A 19,392-nucleotide genomic window follows, 5' to 3' on the forward strand; every position below is an offset into this window, starting at 1 on the left:
CCAATAAAGACTCAATGTCCCTGCAACGTGAGGAACAAGACAACAGATGAAAACAGGAAACAGGTGATACAGCTGACAATTAAGAGGTGTTGATACAGGAAACTCAGGATGAACTGACACAGATACACAAGTGGAAACAACACATAAGATCATCTTCATGAACAGACACAAACAATTGTCACTTATTGAGATGTGTCTGGCTGTGCACACAGCTCAAGCTTTTCCACGTCTCGGTACAGTGGTATCTGGAATAAGCAGGGTGACAAAGCGCCGGCGCCTATATACTGGCACCCATCTGTCAACACCGGAAAAACCTGACCTGTACTCTGTCCCTCGCACTGTTCCTAGTACAGACAGCTCGTCAGCTGTCAGGTTTAACACTTGTATCCCCAGTGCCAACTTACCAGCTAAGGTGAGAAGGAAAGAGGACACTGTGCAAGTGCAGGCACATACTGTGGAAATACACATTTGTTCACTGAACGGACGAAACAGATCACCAATCAGGAACAGAGTTTTATATAGCATATAGCACTACCAGTCCTATATCTTATGGCTAACCAGCTTTTAAAGGGTCACCTCAACCAAAATTAGCTTAAAAGAATGTATTCAACAAAGCAGAATCATCTTTTTCCAAATACAAAATCATACTTACAAACCATAATCCACATTGTAAGTAAACTTCGCCGGCCAAATGTGTCTCTCTTCACGACAAAAAGAGAAACTTCTCACATTGAGTTCTTACTGCAAATAAACATGTCGTAAAGAAAACATGGTGCCACTGAATTTCTTTTGTGCGCTGTCATCTGTTACACTTTGAGCAACACAAACTAAATGCCACAGATCTCCAGTGTATTTAGACCAACAACAGTAGATATCTGTGGCCTGGTGAAACTAAGACGCCTTCATTTGACTACAAACACACAGCATTAATTGACTTTTTGGTCAGTTAGTGGAAGTGGAACAAGCTATAAAGACACCATATTATCACCTTATGAAGTTATTATGACAAACATGTTCATCTCGTGAATATGATGCATGTGAGTCCAATATTCACTCTGCTTCTAGCTTTGTGTTGGTCTTTGGCAACTCCTGAGATCTGGCTCTCTAGCTACTAAAAGCTCTGCTGTGTTCACCAGCTGGTTGCTAACTTTGTTGTATGTAACTTATTTGTTCTGAGCAAGTTGGGTTTAAGAGCTGAAAACAAATACCTGCTCCTGATGTAAACACGACAGGCTGTTTATGCCACAACCACTAGATTAGCTGTCTGATGGCTCGTGATAGATGGCTGATAAAATACATTTGGATACATTTGGGTGATTAGTCTGGGTGTGGTGTTGAGGGCAGTGGCAGGTTTAACTGTACCCTGTTGGACAATCTCTGAAATCCCCCCTCAGAAAAGGTTACAAGGTAAGATGAGAGCTGTGGTATAGAAGCACTGTTTAGGAATGAGACTGACGCAGCCTCGCCACTCTCACCACATATAGAGTTACTCAGTAGGAAGACACAGACAGTACATAATGCTTATTCTAGTGCCACAGAATGTCCAGTAATCCTGTGTCACTGCAGTGCAACAGCCTGAACAACATCACTGCAACAAGCTTCAGGCCAGAGACACAATAATAGACTGCGTGACAGGCAACAATGGCTAATGGCTGCTGTTGTGGTCAACTGAGTCCTCATTCAACAGTACTGTCTCCTGGTAAGCAAAGGTTGAAATGAGGGCAGAAGTAGAAAGAAGCTCAGTAAAGTACACATGTGTATTTTCTGTATTTTCAGACTTTACTCCATTATTATTCTACAGTTTGTATTTTCTACTGCAATGAATATGTTTGACAAACTTCACAGAAAAAGACTTACAGACTCACAGAAATTTAACAGTGTTTTGCTCGAACTGCAAAAGGGCCACATGATTTAAATCTTTAATTATGTACATCCAGACTACCAGGGGCGCCTAGCAATAGCTTAGAAGTTAGAGTCCACCTGACAACAGCTCAGTGACAGCTCTCTGATCTCTGGCCAGGCCCTGGTCCAGCTCCGGTGCCCCTGAATCATCCAGGGTTTCCCCCCAAATGGCATCCCTGTCCGCAAAGTATTTACCACCCCACATACAGTAGCCTTACTGAGGCCAAAAATAATTGCATTCAAAGGTTCCTCAACAACTCATAAAGCCTGTCATTCTCCAAGTTCACCATCAGCAGCTTTCACTTGAATGACCAACAAAGTGTGTTATGGTGATAAATAACATATACAGGCTGCTAAACATTTATAATATAAGTGTATACACAGCTTTTATTAGTTATGTTGCAGAGTAGCTTCCTCAATCATGTGATGCACAGTATTTACTTGTGGCGTCTGGCCAAAGGTTCAAACCCGAGATGTCATGTTTTTATCGCTGGAAACCTTACACAGTCTATTTATGCGTTTTCTCATAATTCACCCTGACAGATCTGGTATCTTTGGAAAGCTCTGTGTCATGACTAGAATTCAAATAAAGTTATATCAGTTTGAACAGTGCATGCAATGTTACTGATGGAATGACTAGGCGGTTTTGCAGGGTTGAAGAGTTTACATCAAATATCTCCTTTTATGATGTATAATTCATTGGCCTGGTGAGTAGATGGCAGTGGAAAGAAGGCTGCGCATTATCTCTGGAGCTCCAGCTGCTGCGTTTCTATCTGACAAACGCACTTGTGTCACCACTGGCTGATGACAGTCTGTACTTTGACAGTTCAGCTGCTGTGATAACATTCGTTCAACTCTCTCTGTTATGACCTCAGACAGACGCTAAGACATTCCTTTCATGGAACAGAGGTGCTGTATGACGTCCACAAAGTGTGTGCTGCATGTGTGCTGGAGAGGGTAATGAGGCTCCACCTGTACATATGTTACATAAGTCACATAAGTATGTGCAGGACTCCTAAATACATGCACACAAACCAGCTTCCCTCGGTTATCTTGAGCTTGCTACTTGCTGTCAGCATTATGTAACATGAACTGGGCGTGATGGTGTTTGAAAGAGGATTCAGGATAAATGGTGACCTCTGACCTTGTAGAATGACTGTCCATCCCACCGCCACAAAACACACATCCGAACAGATGCACACAAAACGAGCAGAGCTCAGTGGAGACTTCAAGCAGAGGATCTCATGTCTCGCTCCGTCTCTCTGTGTCACAGTGTCAGCACGAACGGGTGGTGTAAACTTGCAGCTTGATAAAAATACTGTAATCTCAGATTTGTGTTACTTTAACGAGGTAAACAGACCCAAAAATGAATTGATATGAAAGCTATTCACATTACTTCAATAATCTGGAGGTTATGGACAGTCCTTGAGCCGGAGGACCAAGTTATGGTCTTCATGTAAGCTGGACTCTGCCTTCCTGCAGTGCTCTGGAGCAAGGCCCTAAGAGAGTAGAGTCCAACTGAAGTTTAATACACGCGTGTGTTCTATATAACAGGCTTATTACTCTGTCCTGTTACTTCATGGTATATGACACTGTTGGCTTATTGTGCTGCCATGTGGTGTTTGACACTGCTCATATCAACACTGCTCGACAAATTCATACGAGGATTCTCCTCCCAGATGGAAAACCAAAACTAAAAATAGACAAATAAAAGACACCCATTCAAAGTGAATTGAATTGAATGCATGAGTAAAGCTGTGTGAAAATGAATGATCGTTTATTATTAGGCCTTTTTAGAAATTTGCATTGTAAATCAGTCAATAGTAACATTATAGTTGCATGATGGTATTTCTAATTGAATTCTGTACTGCACACAGCTTTGCCAGTAATGAGTGATAATGATAAGTCTGTCATGATGATCCCTAATGGACATTTTTAGTGGACAACCTAAATGAGGTTGAAAAAAAAAGAAAGAAAACCCCTTTGTGAAAAAAAGAAAATCTGGTATGTTTTGCAAAAATGTAAGTGAATATAATTGTGAGTAAATGAGCTGTTAGCAATGGTGTTGGGCAGGTGCACTCCTGCTTACTACCACTAGATAGCAGAAGAGGATCACAGACCCATGAGTCCTCCTCTGACCACAGCAGCCAGCGTAACAACCAGCTGTTCTCTGGTTACCTTGAACCCCGACCCACTAACCCCCGACACACACATATTCACACAAATCCAGCTAGTCAGTGTTCGCCATGTAAGACCTACTGTACATGGTGTCAGGTCATAAACACCACCTGCCAGTGAGGACTTCATCTTGGCAATAAATTCAATTCATCTTAATTTCATCCTGCTCTCAGTCAATGCCTCTACACTCTTTAAGCAACAATTCGAAAAACCTTTAGTATGACTTTGTATTATTTTTTCTTTTGTATACTATTTTCAATACTCAGTGTTTTCAGCGTCCAGTAAATCAGGCACCCATTGCTTGCCATTCATTTCTGTATGAAAATCAACTTGCACATACAGCATGAAATTTGAATCATGAAAATTGTATCTGCTTAAATTGTTATTTTGGAATGACGTCACCTATTTATTAACTCCAAGTACATCCACACATGGCAATGCCTATACACTGCAACGTACTGTATATCCAATGCACCCGACTCACCACTGTACTGCTTTTGGCTGCGTCTCCACAAACTCCCAGTTACAGAACTCTTTCTGCTTTGCAGGTCGAAAAGTGAAATCCAGGTGAAATTGTGCTAATCTGGATTAGTTATACACTCATTTTCCACTTAGGTTAGGTACACTTAGGTAAGTTAACTCTCATGCAGTAGCCTCCTTCAGTTTTCATTGAACTGTTTTAAGACAGTACTGGTTCAACTTTATGGCAACTAAGTATTACTGTGTATCCATATCTATATCCCCATGTCTATGTATGTGACATCTGTTCGAAGTGCTCAGTTTCCACAGGTGTTAGTCTACTTATGTGCACCTGACAGGACTCACGTGTTTAAAAGAGAATGGACTGTACCACTGATGAAGGCATTAGCCAACATGTCTGTGTTGTGCTTGTTATGCTTCTGTATCACAAACAAATCAATAGCTGACAAATTTGAAATTAAAAAGACAACTTTTTATACTGTGACCAAGGTTACCTCTGGTTGGTACACACTGAGCGTAACGTTACGTAACAATTGAGATTCATTCAAATAGCATAGCTAAATGTTGTGGCTAAAATCATTTGAATACTTTTTACTCCACCAAATTAATTTAATAGCTTTAGTCAGTAGTTACTTTACAGATTTAGTTTATTAATACAAAATATAATCAATAAATTGATAATAATGTGAAGAGAAGAGATAGGTCTGGCTATGTGAAAGACTGTAGTAAAATAGATTAAACTCACCAGCAGTATATAAAGTTGTTAAAGTGAGCTCCACCTTCACCAGCTACAACATTAAAGTGGTGCTGACACATGAATGTTTCATAATTGTAATTGTAATTAGGACAGGGGTCATTCATGGTGATGAGTATTTCCCCTTTTGGTTCTTTAACCATATTTTGATCCTAGTACTTCTGCACTTTCACTTCAGTACAGTTTTGACTGCTGGACTTTTTGCAGCAGAATATTTCTGCACTGTTGTCTTGTCACTTACAGTACGAGTGCTTCTTCCACCGCTGCCTGCTGTTGTATAGCCAAAAGCATGAAAATGACAATTCAGATGGTTTGTTGAAGAATTTTTGAGCCTACTGCTATTGCCGACACTTTGGACCACAAGCTCACCCGCAAGCCATTTATCATCAGCCGTGGCCAATAATTCAAGACAGAGGACAGTGTTTTTGTGTAAGATTACTGCCACATCATAATGGTCAAAACTGTCAACCAGCACCAGTTACCAACATAAACCTCCATGTTCTGAACAGACATTCTGCAAACACTGTCAAAAGCAACATCTGCAGTGGAACATAAAACAACAAACTTAACAAACTACTCAGTCCAGTGCTTGACATGCATGATGGGAAATGTTTTGTCATGCAGATGACACTTTGCTGCCTTTCGCTCAAAACAGATGCAAACAAACTGATTAAGAAACAGTTAGTCAGTTTGAACAGGAGAAGGACGCGGTGTAGGTCTGAAAAGTCTGACAGGGACCAGAAAACGGCACTTTGAAAATGATGCTGCAGACTGATCCTCACTACAGCCTGGAACACCACTTTTACCAACTACACAAGAATCAAGTCAAACAGTACGGAGAGAATCTACAGAAGTACAGTCGAGTCCTCAGAACAAGCTCCAGACTCAGAAATCGGCTTATTTTGTCTCCAAATACAGTCGAAAAGTGTTTTCTTTTAACCTTTTTATGTTTTATACGTTAATATTTTAGATTTTGTTTCATGCTTAATTGAAAATTTCCACTAAACTTCTCAAAAAAGGAGAAAAATCAAATACCAGTAAGTTCCTATAATTTGTAAAGTATGAAATTAAGCAATCAAGATATGAGATACATACCGATATCGGTTATATATCAGGATATATAACTGTCTGAGATGAGGCCAGTTTGAGAGGGGATACAGTATCGAGGTGGTATTGAGGTTTTCCAGGAAATGGCAAACTGTAAAATACCATTAAGAATACATACAGCTGCATTACTGAAGGGTATCAGATACTGGTGCATAGGCAATGCATAGCGCAATACATGTGTGATGAAACACTTAAAATATTGATTTTGACTTCATGGGAATTTTAAGAATCTTCACAGCTTTTGTACTGTCCCTGAAGGGGACTTTCTAAAAAGTTTCACCTGGGTGTTTCTGCCTTTGGTCCTGCGTGCTGTGTGCCTGATGCCTCACAATGGGTGGTCTCGTTACTTTTTGGATAAGCTAGCAAAACCATGACATAAAAAGTTGTTTAATCAACCTAATCTTTGCCATCACCCCAAGGAAGCTTTCACTGCTTTCATAGCTGTCAGCTGAATTTCTGCTGTTTGGAGTTCACTTCCTCTATTTCTGTTCCTACTTTCATCAACAGATTTTCACATTCATGACACTGTCAGACTGAAAGTCACTTCCCATTCATTTCTGTGGGGAACAAAACTCAGCAAAAGTAAACAGCCTGTAGAGCCAGAACATTTTCACATCTAACTCAATTAAGGGTTTATTATGAACAAACCAAAGTTGGTGATGTAACAGTGGAAAGACTAACCAAGACGGTTTTGGTGAGTTTGAACGAAGTGTGTTTTACAAAGAGTCAACAAGGCAATTCAGATTAGTCTAACTTTAGTGAAAGAGAAACTCAGATTCAGAAGGTTTGCGGTTGTATTCTTCTGTTTAATAAGGAAAATACGTGTAAAGATATTTCTTTCTTGGCACTTCGTGAGTTTGTTTTGTTAGTTAGACTAATGAAAGGTGCCACACACACCTAGACGAGTATGTAGGTAATCTCCAGTTGTTGAAAAGTTTAACATGGCCCTAGTGGAGCTGCAGCAGTAAAGAAATGGTTCAGCACGGGTAAAAATAAGCTGAAATATGCTGCGGTGCACAGTGGCAATTGGGGTGGTCACACTTTAGCACCCCCTGGCTCCATCACTGGGGGTGTCTGTTTTCTGATATCAGTGTAGTGTCGTGCATCAATAGATGTCCATCCCAAACAGGCTTACAAGGCTAACTATCAATTTCCATGTACAAACTGTAGGTCTGAGACCAAATATACAAATTATAGGAAAACATGAATAGTATATTCTGTAACCCTACTTAACATGCATCAAATAAACTGATCTTGTGTGAATTATTCAGTGAACCTGCATTCAGAGCACAGTGGGATGGTGAAGGAGCTTGCTGAAGCATGCACTTCCACTTCCTGTAAAAAAACACACCTATCTGGGTGAAGTGCCACCTTTTTCAGGGAGTCCCGTCACTAAAAGGTGTATTGTTACATTTAAGTGTCATTTTCACATCTATCAAAGCATTGTATTGTGACATTTTTGTTCGACACTTTGTTTTTCATTCCATGGTGAGAATACACTCGAATAAAATGCTGAAAGGTAAACATAGCTGAGTAGGTAACAGATAGGGTGTGATCTGAGACACAGCCCCGGTCCAATGGCTGCTGCATCTACATATTTGCATTGGTAGACTGTGTGGATTAATTTCATGAGCTTATTTTTGGACATGTCCATTATGCCTCATGCTGCTCACTTACACCAAGGTAACACATAATGCTTACTTGTGTTTGCACTTTGCTAGAAGCTGAAATCTTATTTTCCCCTGGTGCTGTGGTTGTTTTTTTGCCATTTCTTATTGGCTGTCTGTATTGATATCACTACTAGTAGTGATGTAAATATGACTGTTGCCCATTCATGTAACCTCCCTGTAAAACAAGGCATCAAGGAAAAGTCAGCATGGCCATGTGCAAACATAGGACTCACATTCATACTCCAGCTCTAAGAGCTGAGTTTTTAGATAGACTGTAAATTTAACCCAATATTTAAAACATCTCTATTTGTCTAGATTAGTTAGAGTGGGGAAGACCTACAGGTACCTACAGACCTACAGGCAGTTCAGCAGTGCCAGCCTCGACCGCAAGATAATAAATCATTGCAGTTGATGAACCTTGCCAGTGGCCAGCAAGCACCTGCACTTGTGTGCGCTGAGTGTGTGTTTTGGTTTGTGTCAGGGTGTGATGGTAATGAGTTATGCAAAAGGCTGAAAGTGGACACCAACCGAGAGGCCAGATGAGTTCAGGCGAAAACAGCACATTCCTCCTGAGTCCTCATAGCAGAGAGAGACAGAGGAAGAAAGAGGGAGCCAGGAGAGCTGAGGATTAACAGTCTGAGTGATGTGTAGGTCCAGTTTCAAATACAGACTATTATCATGTGATTAACTGGTGAATGCAAAATACAGTATGACACTGTTACACTGAATTATTGATCTGAACGTGTGTTTTTTTTCTTTGTCACAGTATTCATAATGTGCATTAGGGATTTATAGTGATCACAAAATTGCCATGGAAACACTCAACAATATAAAAATACAGTGCAGATCTTTGAAGCAGAGATGCTGTAACTACAGAAAAACTGTCTTTAAGATGTGTCCATTAACATTCTGGTCAATACTGAATCCAGTAATATTTCCTTAAAGGCCTGACTTTGAACTAAAGGCTTTTCTTCACCAGTTTGGATCAAATGCTACAATAAAGATTTATGTATCTCTGTGTGCAGGGTATCTTCAAGGATAATTCCATCATGGGCCACTAGGTAGTAGATAAATAAATGCTCAAGTATTTCCTCCTGAGTCCTGAATATAATGAAATCAAAAAACAAAGGAATGTCTTTGTTTGTGAATAGGAATCATTTTAAAGATCTCAATGCGTAAAATTCACATTACTGTATGAATCAAAAGCTCTGCTTTTAATGCCCTTTTTATGTTTATCTATAATATCATTCAGGACACTGCTGGCAAACCAGGAGACTCCAGTCTTTCTGCTTTCAGTCAAAGTCCTTAATGTCCTTCTTTGTCTTTTTAAAGTCTTAATCTGTCACATGAAACTATCACTGGCTCTGCTCTTCCACCACTCCTCTATTTGTTTGTGTGCTAATTCTGTCTGAGCTATGTGAGTGTGAGAATCTGAGGCAGGAGAAGCCCCTCTCACATTAGTCCTGCTCACACACATTAGCACAGGCTACAGTTTACTCTGTAGCAGCCTCATAGAAAACCATTACTGTGTGCCCCTGGCCTAAGACATGCATAGAATCAAGCTTCTTCTCTTGATGTTGAGGAAAGTTATTGTTCAGTTTCAAGAAAAGTTTTATCACATCAGCACTTCTCAGTCAGCAACAGCTGAACCCATGTAAATGACACAGAACTACAAATACAGTCCTGCTTTGTACCAAAAAATAAAACATAAAATCAACCATTCTAAAAGTGGTTTCTCCTGTTCCTCAGCAGCTCACGTCTATTGTCATTACAATTATTATATTTATGATATAGCTGTGAGAACGAGTCCCCCATTCAAACTCAAGCCTTGTCATTTGGTCGGTTTGACACAAACAGATTGTTTCCAGGTTTCAGGATGCTGAGGGCATAACCTTGGAAATTGGAAAAAAAAAAATAATAAAAAATACTGGCAGGTGATTGGATGAACCATCTATCTATAAGGCTAACTTCAACCAATCAGATCAATCAACCAACCAACCAACCATTTTTTACTCTTTTTACAATTAATACTGTCCAGTTCTGATAACTACGCTAACCTCTTTTGAAGTCACCATTGTTGTTTTCAGGTGACTAGTAGCTTCTCTCGCTGTCGACACACACCTTAACCACGCCCTCCTGTATTTGATTGGTCCATTCCACAGTGGTTTGACTGCAAGCGCATAACTTGAAGCCTCATGTGGTCTCTTGAGATCTTGTGATCTCATGAATCCAGCTGCCTCGCAACGTAACTGCAGGCTGGCTTCACATGTGTTCAGGTTAGTGGACTTTGGCATGACTGAGACATGGCTACAGAACTAGAGTTTAAAGTACGGAACGTTAAGGGTTAAGGAACAGGGTTGTTTCAGCACTCTGGACAGATCTCACTTAAACAGGATTAACCCACCCTGGACCCGGGTTTCAAAAAGCTTTAGTCACATCAGTAATAGAGTTATAAATCTAGCAGTAATAAGCCCACTGTCAGCTGTGGCAAGAACACAGGGACTAATAAAAATATTGAGCTGACACTGACAGGCTTTAACTGCTGAAAGCACCACAGCTCTCACGCTTTATGAGGAGTCAATTACATTTGCTTCCTGCTGGATTATGTTAACATAATAAACTGCTTTATACTGGGCACAGCATGCGTATCGTGGAGAGCACAGGCTTGGCTGGATGGAGTGGTTTATTTAGATGAATTTAGATGTCACTGCTTGTGACAAGTGTGTGACGCATGTAAAATGACGTTATGTTTTCCACTGACTGCCCTGTGCTCACTCTCTGGTGACAGATTGATGAACTACTGCTTTGCTGCTCAGACACTGTGCTTGTTGCATCGTTTTGTCAAAGCAACATATTTAGTAGACTTCAGCAGCACGACAGCAGAAATGTTCCAGATGTCAGGGATGCCTCACAGATTAGTTTTACTGCCAGTAAGCTGTGGTCTGTACACACAGGGCTGATTAGTCAATAACAGTACACCCACAGGTAAGAGCAGCATTGCTGAGATCAGATATTCCAGGATCTTCTCTCCAAAGTCAAAGATATGATAATCAAACCACCTACATACAATGTCTGCAGCTACTGCTGTGCTCCACTGGCCGGCTTTGGAGGCTCAAAAAAAACAACATTTATAATTAATGAAGAATTATGATGTAAAAAGTAATGAAATGTTAGTAAGAACACATACGAATGCTGAATCTAAATCTAAATCTAAATCTGTATATTTATTATTAATAGATATGTTTTTGCATGTTTTTAATTCTGTCCCTCACCTTGTTATAATTCTAGAAAACTTTGCAGAGTGAAAAGTGTCAAAGCCTGAACTGACACAAACATGTTGACATGTCCGTGACCCGGGTGCTAACGATACAGACCAACATTGGCATACATGCTGATTTATTCAAGCTAATGCAATATTTCACGGATAAAATAGTGAAAATGGTCAGAAATACCCATAAGTGTTATTTTTAGAAATCCTTTAAATTCCTGGACGTGGATCTACAAAAACCTTCTCACTTGCTCCTTTGTTTATGGTCTATCTTTCAACCAAATTTCATTCTAATCTAGACGGGTTTGTCAAATTTCCTGCTACCTGATGGAGAAACAAACAGGAAAACACAACTCTCTTGCTTTGAAATCAGCTTTGCTTAAATCTGTCAAAGTGACAAAAACCTAGATTTAGATTGCATCACTTTGGTAAGAAGGCAGCATTAGTACTGGTGATAATGACATAACGTCCATTACTTCCGGTCCATGCAGGCCTGCAGCTTGTCAGCCATAATCCGCAGCATGACAGCTGAGAACAATAAACAAAGATTTTTACATTATTAATAACCATTCAGCTGTTCATTCAGACTAAATGAACAGCTGGCGTGTTCCCAAATTGACCTGTTCACATGTAGCACAGGTGCGAGGACCCAATCTCCCCTCTTGTTGCGTTACCTGAGTGTCTGCAGATGATGTGGTCTTTCCTCTCTTCTTAACGGAGAATAATTTCCACCACCGTCGCCACAGGAAAGTGGCCACCAGGCACACACTCCCCAATATCCAAATATCTTTATCCTTTAGGAAATTCTCCATGGTGAAAATCTTCCTCTTCCTGTCCCCGTGGTCCGCCTTCACGGGCTGTCTGTCTTATCTCAGCCTCTCTGCCGCCTGTGGCGAGGGAGTCTCAGGTGCTGGGCAACAAGTTGTTGACATCGGGCGAGACAGCAGGCATTGATTATGGAATAGTAGGGCTTCAATAGCTGTGCACTGAATGCTCAGTCGCCTGCTCACTACAAACTCAACGACAAGACCAGGACAAGAACAGGGGGCCTGTGCTCTCAAGTCACCTGTCCACCCAGCCAACCATTCACCCTCCACCCGACTTCTTCCCTGCCTCCCACCCCAGGACCTAAAAGGAGAGGACATGCTGTCTCTGAGACGAGAAAGTGACAGGTGGTGTTGGGTTCAGGGTGTCGTTGCTGTACGCAGAATCAGATGCCTGCTGCTGCTGCTGGTATGTTAGTGAGACCCCTGCGGTATCCTTTAACTTCAGACACAGCACTTCATGCATGCATGCATACTCCTAAGTATATCTGTCCAGCAGTCACTTTGCCTCTCTGTACCTCACAAACAGACACGTCGTGTCCATGCATCATTGCAGATGCACACAATGGCAAACAAGTCGACAATCACGCGCACATGTAAACAAACACCTGCATCTGTGTGGGTCTATGTTTATCTTTTCTGAGGCCACATACTGCAAGTCGCTGTGTGTTTCAGTGAAGTACTGTGTCCACACTGTGTGACAGGGAAAAGAATAGAGGACCTCTAATCCATTAATTGTAAAACCATGGAGCGAGGCAAAGCAAAGATGTTGGGTGTTTGGGAGTGTAAAATAAAAAATTACACTCTGACAAATCAGAGAAATAAGCAGCATAATTCTGATATTAAAAATGAAAAAATATACACAAAGAAAACTCAAGAATGCTCTGTCCCTCCTTCACACTGTATATTCAGACTGCACAGATACCCTGTTTGTGTGGTCAGCAGAGGACTGCAGAGTTCCCTGCTTGAAGAGTATGTGCCTCTGTGTGTATGACAGCTATCTGTCTGGATTGAGCTGATGATTTATACTGGATGATGAAATGTGACCACTGCAGCCAAGCAGATCATATCCCTCCCCGTGCCCTGCTAAACATGTTGGTGTACAGTATGAAGGACTTTTAACCTTGGTGCCTTTACACCTTTCTTTAGGAGAGGATGAGACTTTTTTCTGTTTTTCGAAGTGATTTTCACTGTTGAAAGCATAATTCTACTGAAACTTACCAATAAAAAGACAAAATGTCTTTTCAGATTTTCAAGATCATCACCTTTTTAGAGCACAGAAGTCCAAAGAAAGCTTGATTTAACAAGCAGCAACAGCTGGGGGGGGGGGTTCCAGGGGTCAAGAAGGTTACAGAGCAGGACCCCTGGGAGGGAAAATATTCCCGGTGAGAATGTGAGGAGACAGCAGGCCTGGAGTGACAGCGTTTGCTAATGAAGATGGTGCATCTGCAGGCTGAGCTGCATGTTTCTGATAAGGTTTGAGTCAGTTTGTAGTATTTCAAATCTGAAGAGTGCAAATGGTGTGGGGTGGGGAACAGAGCAGCAGAGGGAACGGAAGGACAGGTGGTGGGGGCAAAGGAGCAGCTGAGGTTGGAGGTCAGAGATAAAGAGGAAGGTGAGAGTTGTTCACGGGCACTACGATAGGCTGAGGATCTTACAGTAAAATATTTACGGTGCCTCCCATCTAACTGGAATGCTCCCCCGAGTGCTGCCTGGTGGTCTCTGTGAAAGCACCACTGATTTATAGCTGGACAGACAAAAAATAAATTAGCCAAATTCCCAACATAATGTAGACATGCTCACAATGCAAACACTTTCTGCAACTTCTCTCCACTTACAGTTAAAGCATACAGAAGCTGTCCTGAGATCAAACAGCTGCTGGACTCTCTGCAAGAGATCATAAATATACGATAGTGCACAGGGCCTCATGCCAGTTAAAGGTCTGACTCCAGAGGTTCTATATTTTCAATAAACTGCTGAACTGATCACAGAAAGTGAAAATTATAACAACCACTAACTTAATTTTAGAAGTTCCTTTACAAAAACATACCGAACCTCACACTGTGTGTTAAATAACTGTATTTATGTTATGTGTTTCCTTACAGATCAGGTACCTGTGCTACTGTTAACGTACGTATAAATAATTCCACCCATTAACATTTGAAATTAATATCTGTAGCTCACGATTACCTTTGTGTAGTTAATTTGAGCAGACCCTCCTGGCTGCAGTGTTTCTGGAATGTTGTTGATACCACAGGAGCATCTGAAACGAACATCTCCTCTAACAGGAACTCGTATCAGTGACCTCTGCATTCATTCACAGCACAGCAAACCGGCCCGGGGCCGCCATCTTGTGGCAACTAGATCTGTGTGCAGTGACCAAGCATGAAAATTTGTGTGTGTGTGTGTGTGTGTGTGTGTGTGTGTGTGTGTGTGTGTGTGACAGGCTGTAAGTTGAGGAGGTTCAAACAACATAAAAAACATTAAAAGATCTGCAGCTCCCTCTACCGAGCCTGTTGAGTGGTACTCCACCTGTCTGGGCATGCTGTGCCTGCCAACAGGTGCCAAGAAGTGGAACAGTGTCTGCTCTTGCTTATTTCAGTTCCCCTCTCCTTCCCCCCTGCACAGCCTGCTGATTGCAGCTCAGGTTGGACACATTGCAGCATTACCATCAGGGGCAACGAGATCAAACACATGCAGTCTCACTCTCATAAATACCAACTGTGTGAAAGTCTCTGAAAAGTCTTAATTCAGTAGCTCATTAATTGGTATTTAATTGACAATAAAAGGATTTTTGAAAACCGCACTTGAAAACACACCATGAATATGATTTCTCTTACGTATTATTCTATTACTAAAAGCATCTGAGCTGTCCTTGTCATACCTTCCCAGCATTTTCACAATGGTGCAGAAATCAGCACCATTGCATGCCTTGTAAAGCGGTCGGCAGCAGTGTGTACATTCATTTTCGTAAATGGGCTAAACACACAGAAAGTCTGGTACGTTTTTTGACAAATGAGCATGTCAGCTAGTTGATCCGATTAAATATGGCTGCAGAGTTCAGCTGAGTAACCCGAAATATCATTTTGTAAGAATTTGTTCTACTAAAATGTCCTTGAGCAAAAAACTAAAGGAGGAAGGTAAAAAGGTGTTGTCTATTTCCAGGAATCAGTGATTTATCAAATCCATCCGTTCAGTTCTCAGTCAGTGAGTGGAACAGCTCTGTGTGGACGACAGGAGTGAGCAGAATGAAGGCCGTGCATGTTACCTGCTGGTTTCTCCCCTCCAGCTCCACATGTTTGAGCTCCCAGAAGGAGCGCATGGTCTCCACCTTCTCCAGGTGCCGGTAGAAGGCCAGTCGGCCCAGACGGAGGCTGTTGCTGCGGTTGCGGATGGCCTTCAGCCCCTCCATCTTTTCAACGATGGGGGACATGGGTATCGGTGGTGGTACGGCGGATGGTGGGAGTTTTCCATTCTTCTTTCCGGACACAGACTCACTGCACAGAGCGCTCTTGTCTGACCTGAAATGACAACAAGGTTTTTATTAACCTTTATCCTATAAAAGATGTAAAATATGTCCTTCAACACAACAGTTACAGGGATAAAATGTACTGCTGAAATGATTAGTCAAAGCAATTAGTTAATCAGCACAAACATAATTTTGACAATTATTCTTTTACGTCTTTTGTGACACAAAACTTCCAAACAATTGCAGATTGGAGTGTCTCAAACCTAAGAATTTGAACGATTTTCTGGTTTAAATCTTTTAAATTTAATATATTTAGGTTTTGAATTACTGATTGGGCAAAAGAAGAGATTTGAAGGCATCACCTTGCACCCTGGGCTTCTGGGAAATAGTGATGGACATTTTTTTTGACATTTTCACTCATTTTTACACCAAGCTGATTAATGTGTGAATGTAAAGTCTTGAATGAAAAAACTGTGTAAGGGCATTTACATTATTTTCTCTATGCTATAGACCAAACGATTAATAAAAAAAAAAAAAAAACTGGCAGAAAAATTAATTCAGCATTTAAAAAAAGGATTAATGAAAACAATCTTAGTTACAGACTACTCGAAACAGTAACAAGAAGGGAATGTCTGTTTTTGCACTTGATCCTGTAAACACCGCCATAAAACTGATTAACAACATTGCCTTCACTTGTCTAATGCACCTGCTGAAATGACAGGGATTGCTGCATTGGCATGAGCAGTATAGCGAAACCTCTTGCCTAATCTACTGCCCAACTCTTGTCGACACTGTTGAAATAGCAGTGCACTCCATTTGCTTTGATCCAGCCCTCCAGTAGTCCGGTAGTAGCGGCAGTATCACAGATCCAAATGGGATGACTGATGATGTGGTGGAGAAATCCACCCTGACGCCTGCTGGTGACAGCTGGCCTTCTGCTGCGCTCTACCTGTTGAGCCTCTGGGGGAGTCATGGAAGATCACTGGGGATATTTATACCTCCAGAGTGTAAATGTCCTGCCTTTGCTTGACAATTACAGAGGTCAGAGAGTGGCTGTAGTTTCAGGATGGTGCATGAGCCCCTCATGCAGACTGCATGTTGCAGCCAGGGCCGTTCTTCAGCATCAGGCACTTTCTCAGGGTAGGATTTCAACTCCAGTGCTAAAACCGAGAGAGTGGCCAAGGATGCACCTGTCACTGTTCCTTATGTTGGCGTTTTTACATTTGGTGATTTATTTACAGTTGTCACAACTTCAAATTCTAAAATTGTCTTTCTACTTTTCTTCCTGTTTCCAGTTGGTCAGAAGGAATGGGTTTAGGCTGCAGATGCATCGCCTGTGCAGATGCATTTACACAACCCATTCATTAGCATTGTTCATTGAAAGATAATTATCTCTGTGAGCTTTTGCAATAATGGAACAACTTCAGAAGGCAGATTCTTGGGAAATGTCTATCATGAATAATTGTGTTACTTCACCTTTCACAGCTGTACCCTGCAGACCACATTACACATCAGAACAAAGCTTTCTCATGAATTAAAGCTCACGCTTGTTGTCATTTGCTTAGATTTACAAAATAGGTGTTTGTGCAAAAGTGATCAGATTCAAGAAACGATCATATTGATCAACAATACTGTGTAATCAGGACATTTGTGATGCCCTTATCCAAACCAACATGGCAGTTATTCACAGTGTATCTGGAAGTGCCATAGGTTCAATCAGTTTGTTTAAGTGCAATAGACAACTGCAAGCATAGGTGCAAACTAAGCATGCTGTACTCAAGTGCTACTTCAGTTTTGAGCTGCAGGTACTTTATTTGAGCATTTACAGCAGGGAAGACTTTGTGCTGTTAGTCCACTACATTATAAGAGTAATTACTGTGCTGTTCTTTTTACATTATTGTGTCTGAGAACAGGAGGAGGCTAATTTTACAGATTAAGATTCTACACTTACCAAAAAAATGTAATAAGTCTGCAAAAAATTGTTGTTCTTCAGTAAAATAGAGACTAAAAAATGCATTGTTGTAGCTAATGTATCTGACATGAGTTTCAAGTGCAAGTGTTTTATTGGTAATGTCTAATATATTACTGCTTTTACTTTGTAAATGAGCTGAGTACTGAGACAACAGCTGTCTGACCTGACCACCACCCAGCCTGTTTCTTTGAATGTGGTGTTCTGAAGAGGGCCTTTCAAGAAACCTCATGCCTGTTTTGACGCTGTGGTCTGGAGCTGTGATGGCTCAAAGCCTTGGAGAGCCCTGATGCTTGTGGCAGGCTGGCTGACCCTGGGTCACTCACTTTAAAGGGCTTTATTTTGGGTGCTGTGTAGTACAGGGTGAGGGTCAAGGGGCACGCTATCACCAGAAATGGAAAACCTCCGTCGATGAAAAACCATTAGGAGGCAGGAGCTGTCCCGATGCTTGTTGCCAGGCAGACAGGAATTAAAACTGAATGCATTGCTTTCCATTGTGGACTCACTGCAGTTGTTGCTTTAACCAATCCGTTACATAAGGGTATTGTGTGTGGTATGTGGTTGTGTTTTATGCGTGTATGCGTGCAAATAGCCAGTGAGTCACTGTCAAAGCAATGCTGTAGTTTGTGAGTGTTTGCTTTGCTTAGCGGCCCTCCTTAATCCCACTCTATAAAACTGCAAGGGGTTCCTATCTGTCTTCTCCATCATAATCCCTCCATGTAACTGATAGGAAGAACTGCATGTGTCTCATACCTCTTAAAGTAGCTATGAATCATCAAGACCCTGTATGAGTCCAGGAGTGTATGTTTAGAAGAGTAAAGAGCGAGAGAAAAAGAGAGGGAGGGTTTGCCTCGTTCTGAAATGCCAAATGTGCCACAAGAACAAGTGATGAGAGCAAACATCAGTTAACCCCCCCCCCCCCCCCCCCCCCCCCCACAGGCAGCGAATAGCCCAAAAACTATTTATACCGGCTGCCTATGGGGGTTAAAGGAATAAGAAAAACTATAAGTGTTAATCATGACTGTGATGTTAATTGGAGGGGGGACCAGCAGGATGTTCTTGGTACAATAAAAATATTTCGCCACGTGCAGGACTGTGGCCAAATGCTGTATCAATGTCTGTACATAGCGATGGGTTTATTGTATCAGGCTAATTATGTAAAGGTACAAGCTGGGTACAATGGAGAGTGTTAAAGAGAGAGACGCTGTGAAAGACAGTAGCAACAGGTGATAATGCAACACTCCTCTGTGTCACTCTTCTTTATGTGTTGGAGAGGACACAAATGCTACTGAGGTCACAAAGAGCATGATGAGAAAACTACTGCAGTGAAAATATACAGGTGCTAATCAGGCCCATGAGAAAAACGTGTACCTCTTCCATACGTCTCACTATATGTACAAACATTTTTGACTTTTTAAAACCTATTAAGAAACGTATAAGAAATTTGTGAAATTCTTGCTAAAACATGAACCAGAATCAAACCAATTTAGTGACACCAGGGTGTGTGAAACAGCCTACTCTCACTTCCTGTCTTAAACAACAAGATACAAATCAGGTTCATCTCCGTGGATCCAGTACAAAGACGGGTTTGCTCTTAGTCTAGCTTGGCTCAAAGACTGGAGGCAGGGAAAAAGGGCTAGCCTTGCACCGTGAAAGCTGCCTTCAAACAACTTGTATGCGTCCATATTTACACATTGTACCATGTGTATGCAACACAGGTAGAAACAGGAAATGTGGTTTAATAGCAGGTAGCTTAAAGCATTGCGCTATT

This window comes from Chaetodon auriga, chromosome 3, assembly GCF_051107435.1.
Source record: "Chaetodon auriga isolate fChaAug3 chromosome 3, fChaAug3.hap1, whole genome shotgun sequence".
NCBI classification, from domain to species: Eukaryota; Metazoa; Chordata; class Actinopteri; order Chaetodontiformes; family Chaetodontidae; genus Chaetodon; species Chaetodon auriga.